This window comes from Ovis aries, chromosome 9 (genome assembly GCF_016772045.2).
Source record: "Ovis aries strain OAR_USU_Benz2616 breed Rambouillet chromosome 9, ARS-UI_Ramb_v3.0, whole genome shotgun sequence".
Taxonomy (NCBI): Eukaryota; Metazoa; Chordata; class Mammalia; order Artiodactyla; family Bovidae; genus Ovis; species Ovis aries.
The window spans coordinates 41,924,497-41,941,929 of NC_056062.1; the positions used below are offsets into that span (position 1 = coordinate 41,924,497).

General features: G+C 39.3%; 1 long non-coding RNA gene across 3 annotated transcripts in view; it reads right to left on the bottom strand.

The window, feature by feature from the left end:
- The window catches only part of LOC132657175 (uncharacterized), a 426,450-nt gene that overhangs the window by 264,720 nt on the left and 144,297 nt on the right, over positions 1–17,433 (bottom strand). Inside the window, exon 2 of one of the 3 annotated variants that reach the window (XR_009594952.1) lies at positions 15,476–15,592. The exons of the other annotated variants lie outside the window; for them this stretch is intronic. This is a non-coding gene — a long non-coding RNA (uncharacterized LOC132657175). The remainder of the gene's footprint in view (positions 1–15,475; positions 15,593–17,433) is intronic. 3 annotated transcript variants of the gene reach the window in all.

The following is a 17,433-nucleotide window of genomic DNA, read 5'->3' on the forward strand; positions in this document are numbered from 1 at the left end:
AACAACAACACAAAAGTCCCTCAGGAAACATCTCCCATTTCACCACCTCAGAAGCAAAGAAAGAATTGTTTTCAGTTAAACTGGTGGCTAAGTAGGGATTTATCAGTGTAACAATTTTTAGACTGCTCAGGTCCAGTGAGAGAACAACCATGCAAATATGCTCAGACTGAAAGGTGCCCAGATCCAAAAACCCGAGACATGAAATGACAAACAACTGAGAAAGAAAGAGCAACTTAGTTCCTTCTAGATTAGCTCTTTCAGTGCTGCTGCTGCTGCTGCTAAGTCGCTTCAGTCGTGTCTGACTCTGTGTGACCCCATAGACGGCAGCCCACCAGGCTCCCCCGTCCCTGGGGTTCTCCAGGCAAGAACATGGAGTGGGTTACCATTGCCTTCTCCAGTGCATGAAAGTGAAAAGTGAAAGTGAAGTTGCTCAGTCATGTCCAACTCTTAGCAACCCCATGGACTGCAGCCCACCAGGCTCCTCCGTCCATGGGGTTTTCCAGGCAAGAGTACTGGAGTGCAGGTGTTGGTAAATCATTTAGCTTTTAGCTTTGGGGGCAAATTTTAGCTTTTGTAAGTCCTCATGCTTTATCCTCACCCATTCTTTTATTTTTCTTTTCTTCATTTACTGTTTCTGTAAATATCGGTGAAATTAATTCTTGAACAGAAAGGCGTTTACCTTAAATAGTAGTCACAACTCTGTTCTGAGAAGCCATCTTATTCTTGCCACATTTATGAGGCAGTCAGTTGCCTTCCAGAGATTTTTCTCTTCTTACTTAGGAAAAGGATATCTAATGTTCTCAGCCCAGATAGAGAAAGTCCCATTGGAGTGTACTTTAAGAGATCCTTCTTAGTAATACTATGTGTAGTTGTGGCTTTGGAGAGAGCACAAACAATCATCTTTTTTAAAATTAATTTTCACTGGGGTACAGTTGCCTTATAATTTTGTGTTCTTTTCTGTTATATAGTAATGTGAAATAGTAGTATGTATACATGTATCCCCTATTTTTTTAAATTTCTTTGCCATTTAGGTCACCAGAGAGCACTGAGTAGGGTTCTCTGAGCTATACAGCAGGTTCTCATTAGTTATCTATTTTATACATTGTATCTGTAGTATATATATGTCAATCCAAATCTCCCAATTCATCCCTCTGTTTTGCAAATAACATCATCTATACTATTTTCCTAGATTCCACGTAAGTGCACTAATATATGATATTTTTCTTTTTCTGACTTCATTCTGTGTAACAGTCTCCAAGTCTCTACAAGTGATCTAATTTCACTTGTTTTACGGCTGAGAAATATTGCCTTCTATATAGGTACCACATTCCTTCTATATATATACCACATTTCTCTGTTGATGGACATTTAGGTTGCTTCCAGGTCCTGGCTATTGTAAACAGTGTTGCAATGGACATTGAGGTGCATGTATCTTTTTGAATTATGGTTTCCTCTGGGTATATGCCTGTGTGTGTGCACTGAGTTGCTCAGTCATGTTTGACTCTTTGCTATCTCATGGACTATAGCCCTCCAGGCTCCTCTGTCCGTGGAATTTTCCAGGCAAGAATACTAGAGTGGGTTGCCATTTCCTACTCCAGGGGATTTTCCTGGCCCAGGGAGCAAACCCACATCTCTTGCATCTCCTGTGTTGATAGGCAGATTCTTTGCCACTGAACCACCTGGGAAGCCAAGTAGTGGAAAAGCAATCCTCTTGATATGTGACTCATATCAAATCTTTCCTCAGTTCAGAACCTTCCACCAGTTCCCCATCTCTCTCAGAGAAGAGCCACAAACCGCCACCTTTTTCACCAGTCTCCCCAACACCTCTCAGTTCCCTAGGCTCCTTTCTCTTCCTTCAACACCCAGACATTCTCTTGCCTCTAGGCCTGTACACCTGCTCCCTCCTCTCTGTCTAAAATGCTCTGTCCTCAAATGGCATTTACTGTTTCCAATGCTTGGATTGCTCATATTTTAAAGACTACTTCTATTAATCCTTCAGATCAAGTTCAAAAATATGGGAAGGCAACTTAGAGTTTTCCCAAAGCAACATTAGTGACTTCCATCTTTGGGATTCCTTAGTACTTTGCTAACCCTTTATTATTGAGATGACTGTGTAACTTTGCAATAATTTTATTAACATGAATGTTTCACTAAGTTATGAGCTACTTGAAGACAGACAAATGAGAGTATTCATATCCATGTACTCCTAAGATTTATCACAGAACACGACATATAATGTTTACTTCATTGAAGCATTCAAATAAGTTGAAGTATTGTCCAATTAATGCAAGCTTGCATTTAAATCATGTGCAACAAAATTAGTGCTTTTAAAGAGGTCATATCTAAACCAGAACACGTTTCGTGCCCAAATTGTGATCCAAAACTACATGACATTCCAAGAATCCATTAAAAAAATGTTGTTAAATGTATAATAAAAATGGGGGGAGTGATAGGATGCTTGCCTGAAATAGCACTGGTCTTCGTTCTCAAGTCAGGGTGCATTTACTGATGAAGTTTCAAACAGGAATGATACATGGCTCATGCCTTCATCATAGGTGCTCAGTATATGTTCACTGAATTATCAGAAACCTGCTTCCAAGCTTGCATTCTTTGCTAGATTTACTATCCAATCTGCAGCAACTCTCTTAATGATTAGGAGCTTTCAAGAGGAGAAGGCACAAGCTGAAATTTTAAATATGACTTTGTTTTAGGTAGAGAAGGATGAGCGTAAGCATTTCTAGAAGAGAACGTGGCATGAGACATTCAAGAAACAACCTATAAATAGGTATGGCTGGAGTAAACAGTTAGAACTGGACATGGAACAACAGACTGGTTCCAAATAGGAAAAGGAGTACATCAAGGCTGTATACTGTCACCCTGCTTATTTAACGTATATGCAGAGTACATCATGAGAAACGCTGGACTAGAAGAAACACAAGCTGGAATCAAGATTGCTGGGAGAAATATCAAGAACCTCAGATATGTAGATGACACCACCCTTATGGCAGAAAGTGAAGAGGAACTAAAAAGCCTCTTGATGAAAGTGAAAGAGGAGAGTGAAAAAGTTGGCTTAAAGCTCAACATTTAGAAAACAAAGATCATGGCATCTGGTCTCATCACTTCATGGGAAATAGATGGAGAAACAGTGGAAACAGTGTCAGACTTTATTTTGGGGGGCTCCAAAATGACGACAGATGGTGACTGCAGCCATGAAATTAAAAGACGCTTACTCCTTGGAAGAAAAGTTATGACCAACCTAGATAGCATATTGAAAAGCAGAGACATTACTTTGTCAACAAAAGTCCGTCTAGTCAAGGTTATGGTTTTTCCTGTGGTCATGTATGGATGTGAGAGTTGGACTGTGAAGAAAGCTGAGCACCAAAGAATTGATGCTTTTGAACTCTGGTGTTGGAGAAGACCCTTGAGAGTCCCTTGGACTACAAGGAGATCCAACCAGTCCATTCTAAAGGAGATCAGCCCTGGGATTTCTTTGGAAGAAATAATGCTAAAGCTGAAACTCCAGTACTTTGGCCACCTCATGCAAAGAGTTGACTAATTGGAAAAGACTGTGATGCTGGGAGGGATTGGGGGCAGGAGGAGAAGGGGACAACCAAGCATGAGATGGCTGGATGGCATCACTGACTTGATGGACGTGAGTCTGAGTGAACTCCGGGAGTTGGTGATGGACAGGGAGGCCTGGAGTGCTGTGATTCATGGGGTCACAAAGAGTCGGACACGACCGAGCGACTGAACTGAACTGAAGGATAGGTGGAAGGAAATGAGATAAGAGTGTGGACAAAAGACACATCATTCACTATCTGGTGTGCTAAGCCAAAATGTCTTAATTTTTTTTTTTCTGAATGGTCTAGGAAACAAATGAAGGATTTAAGCAGAAAGTAACATGGTCCTGTCTTGCACATTAGACAGTCTGTGTGCTCAGTTGCTCAGTCGTGTCCAACTCCTTGTGACCCCACGGATTCTCTGCCAAGCTCCTCTCTCCATGGGATTCTCCAGGCAAGAATACTTTAGCAGATTGCCATTTCCTCCACCAGGGGATCTTCTGACCCAGGGATCGAACCCATGTCTCCTGAATTGGCAGGCAGATTCTTTATCATTGAGTCACCTGGGAATCCCTGGTAAGATTACGCCTTTGGTAATATAAGGAAAGTATCAAAGGACAATATTGGAATGCCTGAGCAAGAAATTAATGATTAGGGCCACAGCTAAGGTAGTGGAAGTTGGTATGGAAGAAGGAGGAATGGTGATGGAGAGAGATCCCAAGAAGATGGATATAAAGCGCACCATGGCAGATTAGGTATGGAGAAGAAGGAAGAGTCAAAAGGGACTTCTTGGGTGATAGAGTGGTTGTTGGAACATATCTGCAAAAAGAAAGCTCCTAGAAAGAAGGTTTCTGGAGCAAAATAATGAATGTTAAGTTTTGAATACTAATGAGGTAGATAGATAAAGAAATCTTGGCTGCACAAAGAGACTTTGTGGACACATAGCCCACCTTAGTGGAGGCTGGACGAGGTCATCAGAGAGACTGTGAAAAATAAAATGGATAGGGACCTAGGGTACATGGACCTTTGGGGAAAAGTTGAAACTCACAGTGAAGTGAAGAAGAGGCCAAAGAGCAGACTGAGTGGCCTAGAAATAACTGAGGAGGAGAAACTATGAAAAGGAGGCATGATTAAGGGTATTGGATGCTTGCAGTCAGATCAAAATTGAAACTAAAAGGGTTCTGTGACCATTGTTCTATGAAGATTTGACATCAGTTTAGCAGGTGGCTTTCTTTCTACTGAATTGGACAAGGAGAAGGTCATTATTTTCTGTGCACCAAGATAGTCTTAGCAGTAGGTAACACATGAAGAGCAAACCATACTCTGTTTTTCTCCTTACCTCCCTTCCCCGAGGGGTCAACTTTTTTAAACAAATGGAATCTTGTCAAAATGAACAGCAAGAGTATCTTGAAGGGAACAAAATCACACACAAAAAAATTTATCTCAGGACTTAGATGAGGCAGCAGGAGTTTTTTTCCACATACATGAGATGATTATGAACAAGTATGAATATCTACACATGGGAACCTCAATGTCTTTTAGCATTTCCTGACTCTTTTTTCTCTTCTTTGCTTTCCATATAATTGCTTCCTCCTAAAATGAAATAGGAGCCCTGATATATCAAACATGACTCCTTGATGTGTTCTTTTCTTCTCCTTTTCTTCCCTTTTCAAATATTTACATGCAGTTGAAAATCTTAATGTCCAGTAAGGTCATAATTAATTAATCTCGAGAGTTAGCTTTAAGAAAACACAAAACATATGTAGGAGAAAACATCAATTCTACTAGATTCGCACTGAGATCTTTTTGTTATTCCCCTTCAAACAATCCTGCCAGTGCAGATGTCATATTGATGACTTATCACTTAAAAATGTCAGCTGGACAGGAATAGAATACTTCACATCTGTTTACAGTATATTTATATATTATTAACACATTAAAAATAATTGGGGAAGATAATACACTAATAAAATATACCATATTAATGTTAAACTTTAATTAAAGAGATTTTAGCTGCTATAGGAAAATAGTATAATTATGTGACTCTGCTCAGGAAATGTTGAATAATTTGGCCAAGGTTACACAGACAAGAAGTGGTGGAGTTAAAACCAACAGCAGTGCCCTTAACCACAATTGTTAGTTCTTGCACAAATGTTTTGTGCTCACATTTGTAAGGTGAAGAGACCCAGGTAAAGAAGGAATTCTCATGTAAAATGTGCTTTCAGTTCAGTTCAGTCGCTCAGTCATGTCCGACTCTTTGCGACCCCATGAATCGCAGCATGCCAGGCCTCCCTGTCCATCACCATCTCCCGGAGTTCACTCAGACTCACGTCCATCGAGTCTGTGATGCCATTCAGCCATCTCATCCTCGGTCGTCCCCTTCTTCTCCTGCCCCCAATCCCTCCCAGCATTACAGTCTTTTCCAATCAGTCAACTCTTCACATGAGGTGGCCAAAGTATTGGAGTTTCAGCTTTAGAATGGACTGGTTGGATCTTCTTGCTGTCCAAGGGACTCTCAAGAGTCTTCTCCAACACCACAGTTCAAAAGCATCAATTCTTTGGTGCTCAGCCTTCTTCACAGTCCAACTCTCACATCCATACACGACTACTGGAAAAACCATAGCCTTGACTAGATGGACCTTAGTCGGCAAAGTAATGTCTCTGCTTTTCAATATGCTATCTAGGTTGGTCATAACTTTTCATCCAAGGAGTAAGCGTCTTTTAATTTCATGGCTGCAATCACCATCTGCAGAGATTTTGGAGCCCCCCCAAAAAAATCTGACACTGTTTCCACTGTTTCCCCATCTATTTCCCATGAAGTGATGGGACCGGATAACATGATCTTCGTTTTCTGAATGTTGAGCTTTAAGCCAACTTTTTCACTCTCCTCTTTCACTTTCATCAAGAGGCTTTTTAGTTCCTCTTCACTTTCTGCCATAAGGGTGGTGTCTTCTGCATATTAGAAGTATAATTCTCCGAAAGACATGTGTGTGCAGTCCTTGAAAACAGCAAAAGAACTGAGGGATACATGCAGGTGTGAGAAACATGTATTAAAAATATCCAAAAAGTGTCTGGGTTCACCTCTTTTCTGGAAGAAGATTAGATGAGAGAATTGGGAACCCATGAGGAATGGGAACCTGGAAAACCTAAATATTAGAGAACTTGGAAATAACTAGATGTCTACATATCCTAACAGATATTTTTGTAGTGGTTCATAATAGGTACCAGGGGTGTGGAGTGTGTGTGTGTGTGTGTGTGTGTGTGTGTGTGTGTGTGTGAGTGCATGCGTGTGCATGAACGTGCACTTGCATTTACATGTACTTTAAAATGCAGGCTTAAGTTAATACTTTAGCTTTCTCTTCTAGCTAGAAATGAAGATACTCAGTAGCAGGGCAGAGGAAAATATCAGTAAGACCACCCAGACTTGAAGTCATTGCATGAATCTCTAGTTAAGCCCAATAAGAGCTGAACTAAAACAAGGAAACTAGAACCAGAAATAGAATGAACTTGGATGATACCAGTTCCAGTTGATGAGGCATTACCATTTGTCTGATGAAGATGTGAAAGTGATGTAACAAAACTAGACTTACTGCTAAGACTTAAGTTCCATGTTTGATTCTATAGCCAGTAAAAATCTATCCACCTTAAACTTTTACTTGAGTTAATATAATGTCTTGCATAAACTAGACTTTCTTTTTAGTACCCCTGGATTTGACATTAACAAGTTCTGACACCTTTGGCAAGTTGCTTCACCTTTCTGTTTGCAGTCTCCTCATCTCTAAAATAAAGTTAATACTACATAACATATGGTTGGGTAATGGATCTAAGCTACACTGAAATTACTCAATAAATGTTAATTACTGTCACTACTGTGCCTGTTATTATTACCATCTTTAACTCCTGTTAAAACGTGTCATTAGAAATTTCTGTCACAAAATGAAAGTTCAAGACAAATCAGGAAAACTCTTCTGCAAATTACTAAGTTTACTAACCATTCACGCATTTCTCAAACTAGGAATACTGGCATGTTCTCCAATTAATTCATGGCCTTCCACATTCAAAGAGGTCACCAAATCTTGCTGAAGGCATATTCCAATGACTTCCGAATCTTATCACATTATTTGATCTCCACTCTAGATTCCACATGATGAACATCCCCAGTTCTTAAGAAATAAACAAGAAACCTCGCTGTTGACTTTCCAGCTGTCAAACCACGTCTCTGCTCCTCTTCACAATAAATGCCCTCAAAATGCAAAATGTCATTCTTAATCACCAGCTCTACTATCAACCTTCACATTTCTCTTGAACGAATGACTCACATACTCTTGTCTACCATTCCACCAAAAATAGTTCTTATTGAGGTCACCTCTCTGATGCCGAATCAAATGGCCAATTTTCAGTCGTCATCTTTCTCAACCCTTCTGCAGCTTTGTCATAGGTGATCATTCCCTGTTTTTCCAAACACGGTCTGACCACCAGGGAAGGCCCTGATCCGTACCTCTTCTCAGATTCACAGATGAGCCTGACCACCCTCCGATCACACTTAACCTCATCCCCTTGCTACCCTGAATCTTCTACTCTGGCTTAACTGCAAAGAGGTCTGAAGGAAAGTATATTAAATTGAAGATGGAGGACACCAGAAAGCTGGCTTCTATCCTGCAATGCCCAAATTCTACATCTATAAATTTCAAGCCAGGCTAAAGAGAAGCAAATAAATATTAATAACAAAACCAGCCACGTGATTTGCATATGATCTATTCCCTCGCCTCTATTTATCTCCATAATTTGGGAGAAGACAAGACAAGAAAGCAACAGCCTTCTGAACTATCGTGAATAAAACAGAACCGAGGAGCCTAGCTAGGAATATAAAATGCAAGGGACAGGAGGAAGAGGAACTGGAAAAGCACAAGGGAAGAAAGCATCTAGAAAGCCAGCGCTTAATGGGTCCTCACTTTTTCCCTATAAACAATAGCTTTCTTTGAAATTAGGGCCCATAATCCTGCTAGAAAGCCTTTAATTTAAAACAAACTGGTGAGAAAGGAAAAAAAAAAAAAAACACCTCTTAACAATGATTAAAGGATTCAAACATATCAAGAGAATCTTTCCTTTTATAATACTTACATTTTCTGCAATAAATATGTATTCATAGAGTTGCCTAAAGTATTTCAGCACTGAATTTCATTTTAAATTACTGAACAAAGTTTTAGGCAATAGAAAATCAGCCCATAGCCACAGCACAATAGTAGTTAAATACACATATTGAAAGCACATGCAGGACACAATTGCCCTCACCTGCTTTTATTCTGGCAGAGACTTCACCTAGGATGGAGACAGAAAGGTCAGATACTCACTTTCTCAGCCTCCCTTGCAGTGAGAGCCTGAATGTGTGACCCATTCTGGCTCAAAGGGCCTGCAAGAAACCTACTGAGTGAGGGGGGATGAAGGATAGAGCACAATGTTCCTGAGAGATGCTTAACTCCATATTCAGCATGGTTGGGAGGATGTGATGATTTCTGGGGCTGCTGCAGCCACCTTGATCACCATGAGTCATAACATCACTGTCACACCGAAGACAGTGGATCTGAATGGTGGTAAGAGCCTGAGTCCTAACTGATTTCAATGAGCCACTGAGCTGCTCCACAGCTCGCTATACTATATAGAGAGTAATTCATTCTTATTGCTTAAGTCCCTTGAAGTTTGGATATCTTGTTACACTAAGCAGCCAAAAGCAACCTACCTACTAATGAATCAAGCTATGCACTTAGGCCAGAGTTTTAAACTGTCAGATTCTAATAAACAAGGACATTTTGCTTGCTATTAATATATTTATTTTTTGTCTCAAGATAAACAATGATTCCTACCTATTTTAATTGTATGTATTTAAGGTGATACTGGGAAAGATTGAAGGCAGGAGGAGAAGGGAATGACAGAGGATGAGATGGTTGGATGGCACCACCAACTCAATGGACATGAGTTTGAGCAAACTCTGGGAGATGGTGAAGGACAGGGAAGCCTGGCGTGTTATAATCTATGGAGCTTCAAAGAGTCAGACATGACTTAGCAACTGAACAACAACAACAAGGTGATTATAGACATAAAAACGACAGTGTGATGAATAGGATTATCATGGCTCCTGGTAGGATGTAGCTATTGGAATACATTGTCATTGTTATTGTTTAGTAGTGGAGTCACGTCCGAGTCTGCAACCCCATGGACTGTAGCCCACCAGGCTCCTCTGTCCATGGGATTTCCCAGGTAAGAATACTGGAGTGGGTTGCCATTTCCTTCTCCAGGGGATCTTCCCAATCCAGAGATCAAACTCATGTCTCCTATGTTGGCAGGCAGGTTCTTTACCACTGAGCCACCTGGAAAGCCCACTGGAATAGATTAGGGTTTCCTAAAGTGTTTCTTGGAAGGTTAGTCCATAAAAATCATCCAAAAGAAAGTTGACTTCAAGGCCATATAAATTTAGGAAACGCTTTTTGTCATAACCTTTTGTAAAAGTTCAAGTACATATTGACAATAAAGACATTGAGATGCCCAGTAATTTTTAAAAATTAACTTTATTTTATAATTTTTGCCAATTCTTTCAGAGACCATTTATTAGTATCCCCAAACCTGACTGATTCCCTCTAATTTCCAAAGTTCTACAGTTAGAAACACTTGCTAGCTGTGTCAGCTTGTTGTGATACTATTGCCAGGACATAATGCTCAAGAATACACCTCTGGTCAACTGGAAGGTATATGAGGGCAGATTATGGATAACTGGATGTTCCATAGGGTTTACTCCTAATGCCCAGTGAATATACACATTTCGCCCAGGATAATGGCTTCTCAAGTCTCTCACTATATCTGTGTACAAGGATATAGGAAATCACAGATGGGTCAGGCCCCACTGACAAGTAAGCTACTTTGTAAGGGCCCTTCCTAACACTTTTAATCGCCTAAGTTCTGTACCCAGTGCAGTAATTTGTAATTCATACCTATCTTTTTTTTTTTTAGCTCTTTATTCTACTTCTAGACATGAGATTCAGTCATATTGCTCAGATAACTCTCAAATATGGGGCAGTCACTTCAGCTGTCTAGGCCTCACTTTCTCAATTTCTCAAGCCTTCTAGAACTAAATATTTTAGTTTTGATATTCTGATATTCAACATTCATTATTTGGCATCGGAATTTTTAAGTTTGTGGCTAGTTGGTTTAACTGATTAGTTTATGTTCCCAATGATGCCACCTTTGAGAATTAAGTTGGATTTATCAGATGACCCAAAAGTTAATAATGTGTCAAGAATGAATGTATTCTCTTCTATTTTTTATTAGAAGACTCATTCTATCAAATGGTTGCTTGGAAAACACTGAAACAGAATATAAAATTTCATATATGCTTTTCTTTAAAAGTGAATAAGTTAATGGATACAGAACTTTAGTTTAGGAAGCTAATGAAGTTCTGGAGATGAATGGTGGTTATGGTTGTCCCAAAATGTAAGTGTACCTAATTTTACATGCCACTAAAATATACACTTAAAATGGTAAAATACTAATTTTATATTATGCATATTTTAGTTTGTATGGATGTGAAAGTTGGACCATAAGGAAGGCTAAGGCTAAAGAATTGATGCTTTCAAACTGTAGTGCTGGAGAAGACTCCTGAGATTTCATTGGATAGCAAGGAGATCAAACCAGTCAATCCTAAAGAAAATTAACCCTGATTATTCATTGGGAAGACTGATGCTGAAGTTGAAGCCCCAATACTTTGGCCACCTGATGTGAAGAACTGACTCATTGGGAAAGATCCTGATGTTGGGAAAGATTGAGGGCAGGAGAAGTGGATGACAGAAAGAGGAGATGGTTGGATGACATCACCAACTCAATGGACATCAGTCTGAGCAAACTCCAGGGAACAGCGAAGCACAGGGAAGCCTGTCATGCTGCAGTCAGTGAAGTCACAAAGAACCAGACATGACTTAGCAACTAAACAAATATTTTAGCAAAATTTAATAAAATAAAACATTATTGTGAAATTATTTTATTTCCATCTCTTAACATATAAAAAATGACAAAACAATTTTGCTACAACTGAATATCCACATGCGAGAGAATAAAATTGGAACTTTATTTTTCACCATACTCAAAAATCAACTCAAAATGGATTAAATACTTAAACAAAGACCTGAAACTGTAAAACTCCTGGAAAAAATCCACTGTTTAAAAAAAACACCAACAGAGATCGCTGAATATGTCTTTAGTTCCTTCAGGACAGGGACCGTATTTATTACTTTCGTATTTCAAAAAACTTAAAACAGTGGCAACAGCATTATAGACATTCACAGAAAACTGATTAAGAATTCACGAGGAATTGATCTGAATTTAAAATGAACAACCAGACTTCAGTGAAGTAACATCTAGTTAAACTCCTAATCAGTCACGTTGTCATAGGCAAATTGTGGTGGTGGTGGTTCTTTCTTTTCATATTCAATGCACTGTCTAGTTCACTTCTACAAATACTAGAGAAATTTAGTACTATTTCGTGGTAATTTTCAAAAGAAAATCTCTCAAAACCCCAAGGTCCAGAGGTTTTAATAATGATAGCTTCAGTTCCTCACTTTTCTATTATATGTGAATGTTTTATATGTATTTTAACATTTTAACTGGAGGATAATCGCTTAACAATGTTGTGTTAGTTTCTGGTGTACAGCGAAGTGAATCAGCTGTACAACATACATCCCCTCCCTCTTGAGCCTCCCCTCTTACCCCCTCATCCCACCTTTCTAGGTTATCACAGAGCACCAAGCCAAGCTCCCTGTGTTCCACGCGATTTCCCACTAGCTGTCTAGCGATCGTATACATGATAATGCACATTTTTCAATGCTCCTCTTAATTCTTCCTGCTCTCTCCTTTCTCTGCTGTGTCCGCAAGTCCATTCTCTATGTCTGTGTCTCTATCCCTATCCTGCAAGTAGGTTCATCAGTTCCACTTTGCTAGGTTCCATATATATATATATATATATATATATATGTTAATATACAATATTTGTTTTTCTCTTTCTAACTTACTTCACTCTGTGCAACAAGCTCTAGCTTCATCCACCTCAGTTCAACTGACTCAAGTTCGTCTCTTTTTCTGGCTGAGTTCATTTTCAAATACCCAAGAAAAACTTTATGTTGATCCTATATGAAAAGAATGGTTGTTGCCCAAGACATCCACTTAAAAGTCATGAGTTGTTCTTCAGAGTACCCAGGAGATCTTTAATTAATGTGTTTTACCACATAACAACAAATCAGAAAACATCAATTAAGAAACACTAGGGATGACCCAGAGGGATGGTATGGGGAGGGACGTGGGAGGGGGGGTTCAGGATGGGAAAAACGTGTACACCCATGGCAGATTCATGTTGATGTGTGGCAAAACCAATACAATATTGTAAAGTAATAAATAAATAAATAAATAAATAAAAAGCAGAAATCTTGAAAAAAGAAAAGAAAAAGAAACACTAGGTAAGGCTCTAAAGTTTTTAACTGTCTTGTGACTATTTTGGAGTACTACAAAACAGTGTGGTTCTAACATCCACATCACCACGTGCCTTCCGTGGCTTATACTTTAGTAGAAAATTCTAAAAAATGTCCCGGCTTCACTGACAAATATATGAGACAACAAGAGAAGCAAGGCTATTCAGATTTAGTAGAATAAAAATTGTTAACAAGACTGAAATCTTCGGTTACAGACATAATAAAACAGGTAGCAGCTAGGGCCCACTCCTGAACCTGCAGCCCCCACTCACCACTGGAAATATGTTTGCTGGTTAATTTGTCAGTATTGTCCTCAAACAAAGAGCCCCTTTCCATTGGCAGGTGCAGACAAAGCTTGGAAAAGCTACACAAAAAGGACTCAATAAAAAAAGAGAGAGATGTCCTTGCTGAGAAGGTAGTTCTTTCTGATTTTCTGTAATAGACTTCACTTTGCCATGAAATTAAATTTATAGTATATCTGCGAGACACTGGGACTCCAGCAAAGCTTTGCTATTCCCTGACTTGACATTAACACAGGCATTTTCATGGGAAGGCCATTGCAAGCCAAATAACTGGTTATGTGAACAGTTTACAGAAAACCTTTATTTAAAAAGAAAATGGATAGGGGCTGCTGTTTCCAGAAACTGTGAGTACACAGACTCACATTCAAATTTTGTTTTCCTTTGAGAATAGTCTTAAAAATAAAGATGCAACATTAGACAATGGGAAGCTTTGGGACCTAGTATAACACCTCTGTGTTTATTATTCTGATTCATTATCTAGCATTTATCAGGCTAAAATTGGAATAGCAAAATCTTATTTCAATAGCAGATGATCCCATCATAGTAAAACTCCAGGCTGCAGTTTCAGCTCTGGAGTGGGTACTCCATCAAGTGGTACATAATCCTTGAAGAGTCCACACCAAGAAAGTACTCTCTCCTGAGTCAAAGAAAACCACCAGCCTGCATCCTGGTCTCAAGGAAAATGAGCTGATATTGACCTACTGTGTTTTGGACTTGAACAGTGGATTCAATTTCCATTTGTGCAACCAATTTTGAAATTGAAATAGAGAAATTAAAGGGACTTCCCTGGTGGTCCACTGGTTAAGTCTTTGCCTTCCAATGTAGGGGGTGTGGGTTCGAATCCTGGTTGGGGAGATAGGATCCCACATGCTTCACAGCCAGAAAACAAAAAAAAAAAAAAAACATAAAACAGAAGTAACATATTTAATAATAAGAAGAAGATGTGAAGTTGCTCAGTTGTGTCCGACTGTTTGCGACCCTATGGACTGTAGCCTACCAGGCTCCTCTGTCCATGGAATTTTCCAGGCAAGAGTACTGAGATGGGTTGCCATTTCCTTCTCCAGGGGAATCTTCCCAACCCAGGGATTGAACCCAGGTCTCCTGCATTGCAGGCAGACACTTTTACTGTCTGAGCCACCAGGGAAGCCCAACATTTTCAATAAAGACTTTAAAAAATGGTTTACATCCAACAAATCTCAAAAAAAAAAAAAGAAAGAAAGAAATAGAGAAAGTCAAACCAATTAAGGGTAAATCTATGCAAGGAGGTCAGGTTGGGAAGAATACATTGTGGACTTGATATCATGTAATTATCAGAGAAAACTCGAGGTCTTATTGATAGCTCTCAAGTGAAAACATCAGAGTGATTCATCCTGCTACAAAATATAAGAACAGGAAGAAATAGCTTATTAATTAAACTGATGGAAAAGCAGGCAGTTTCCCACTGATGTGACTTTTTGAGATCATTTGGTTCAATGTATCAATAAATGAAGAGTGACTCAAATGAGTGCCTTGTCCAATGACAAGCATAGACCATGACTCCCCAACTCAATCATTCTTCCACCAGGACATGCAGCTTACAAGTCTGGCAATAGCAATCCTCAGACTGAAGCCTTTTCAGGGTCTGGAACTTTAATCAAGTTAATTCCTGAATTTTTAAGCAGAATTTCTTTTGTTGTGAAGCTTAATGTCACCCAAGAACCACACTCTCAACAATGATTTACCTACTCTACCTGATAATACAAGACAACAGAAACATTAGCATATGGCCAGCTTAACAGCACTAAAGCAAGGATTAAAATAATTCTTCTAGCCAAGAATTAGGCAAAGAGAAGACGAAGGAAAGCCAGCCATTGCAAACTGCTTTCGTAAGATTAATTAAGATGGGGTCTTCACAGCAGGAAGAAAGCCTTTAAGGATCATCAAGGCACAGCCTGGACACTGAGACTGGGGGTTATAACTGTAGTCAGTAGGCAACAGGCCAGCTCATCTGGCATGCAGGTATAATAAATGGACGAGTTCTCCAGAGAAGAAGCTTTGGACCAAACTTTGACAAAGACACACGGAATGTACGAGCGGAAAGGTATCTCAGCATGGTTTGGTTGATTACCTCATTTTGCATGTGAGAAAACCAAGGCTTCAAGAGGTCACATGGTTTCCTTAACTTCCTAGTTCTTATCCAAATGATTTCCCCTTGTACACAGCAAGTCTCAGGCATAAATGCTCCCTATAGAAATAAAGAACACAGAAACTAATCAAAGGAAAATTTTGATAAATATTTGATGTGCAAAGGAGTATTTAGCTCTAATTAGATAAAGAATCCACATTCTATAAGTTCCAAGCTTTGTATATTTGAATCTCTATTATTTCTTCTGTAAAATGGGAATAGTACTTTTTCATACATTTTAAGGATTAAATAATGAATCACATTTGAATGCACTTTGAAACAATGAAGTGATGCACAAACATGACCTTTAATACTTAATCCTTGCTAGGAAAATCCATTTTTAAAGTAATATAAATGCTATTTACGGCAAGGATGACAGGACATAACAGAAGACATAAAGCATAAAGCATGTTCGTGGCCTTGGGAACATCATTATTTGATATGGTGGCATAAATTTCTAGCAGAAAGGATCTACTCCTAGGATTTACAAATGTTTCCAGGTACACAACTTCAAACCAGCGTTCAATAAATTCTCCAGATGACATTCTGAGGAGAATGAACATATTATGCACAGATACACAAGAGTTCGGAGAAGGCAATGGCACCCCACTCCAGTACTCTTGCCTGGAAAATCCCATGGATGGAGGAGCCTGGTAGGCTGCAGTCCATGGGGTCACTAAGAGTTGGACATGACTGAGAAACTTCACTTTCACTTTTTGCTTGCATGCATTGGAGAAGGAAATGGCAACCCACTCCAGTGTTCTTGCCTGGAGAATCCCAGGGACAGGGGAGCCTGGTGGGCTTCCATCTGTGGGGTCGCACAGAGTTGGACATGACTGAAGCGACTTAGCAGCAGCAGCAGCAGCAGCACACAAGACTTGCCTGGAGTAGGAAATGGCAACCGACTCCAATATTTTTGCTTGGAGAATCCCATGGACAGAGAAGCCTGGTGGGCTACAGTCCATGGGGTTGCAAAGAGTTGGACATGACTGAAGTGGCTTAGCACAGCACGGCACATAAGACTTACTTAAAATTTTAAGTATTTTCCCCAAAGCCCCAGTTAAGAACATTGTACAAAGCAAAACCCTTCAGGTGGCTCTAATAGGAAAGAGCACACCTACAATGCAGGAGGCATAATGAGATGCAGGTTTGACCCACATCTGGAGAAAGGCCTGGCAATCCACTCCAGTATTCTTGCCTGGAGAATCCCATGGACAGAGGGGCCTGATAGGCTACATATAGTCCATGGGGTCGTAAAGAGTCAGACACGGCTAAAGTGACTTAGCATGTATATGTGCACAATTTGGAAGTCCTTTCTCTTTTTCTTTTGTTTATAAGACACTCCAAACCATAAATCAAGTTACATTCTAAAAGTCACACTGAATTTAGGTTCCAAATACTAAGTAACCTCCACCTACTTACAATAAAAGAAATATACAATCATTCCAGATCTATTTAACAAAACAGACAATATAAATCCCTGCACACTTTGAACTAAAAATCATAGACCAAAGCAGAAGGAAAAGTAATTATCATTGCAAGGAATCAATGTAGCTGGAAGCATTTTGAAAATTCTAGAACTATGAGTATTGGTGATGCATTAATTACTACTAACAAAAGAAAATTTGGAGATTTCTTCTGCTGAATAGACAGATATCATTAATAGTTTATTCTGAGAACCAAAGAATCACATTACTATTTATAAATTACATTCATGCCTCCAAATACCTCTCTGATCTGATAATCCAGGATTGACTGCATCTTTACTATAATACTTATTTCTATCTAAAAATCACTTTGTAGCTGAGTCCTAATTATTGCCATACTTACTATAACTGAATGCTTCAGAACAGTTGCCTCTCATAAGAAGGCAATTTGTAAGATCTCTTCAACCTTTACTT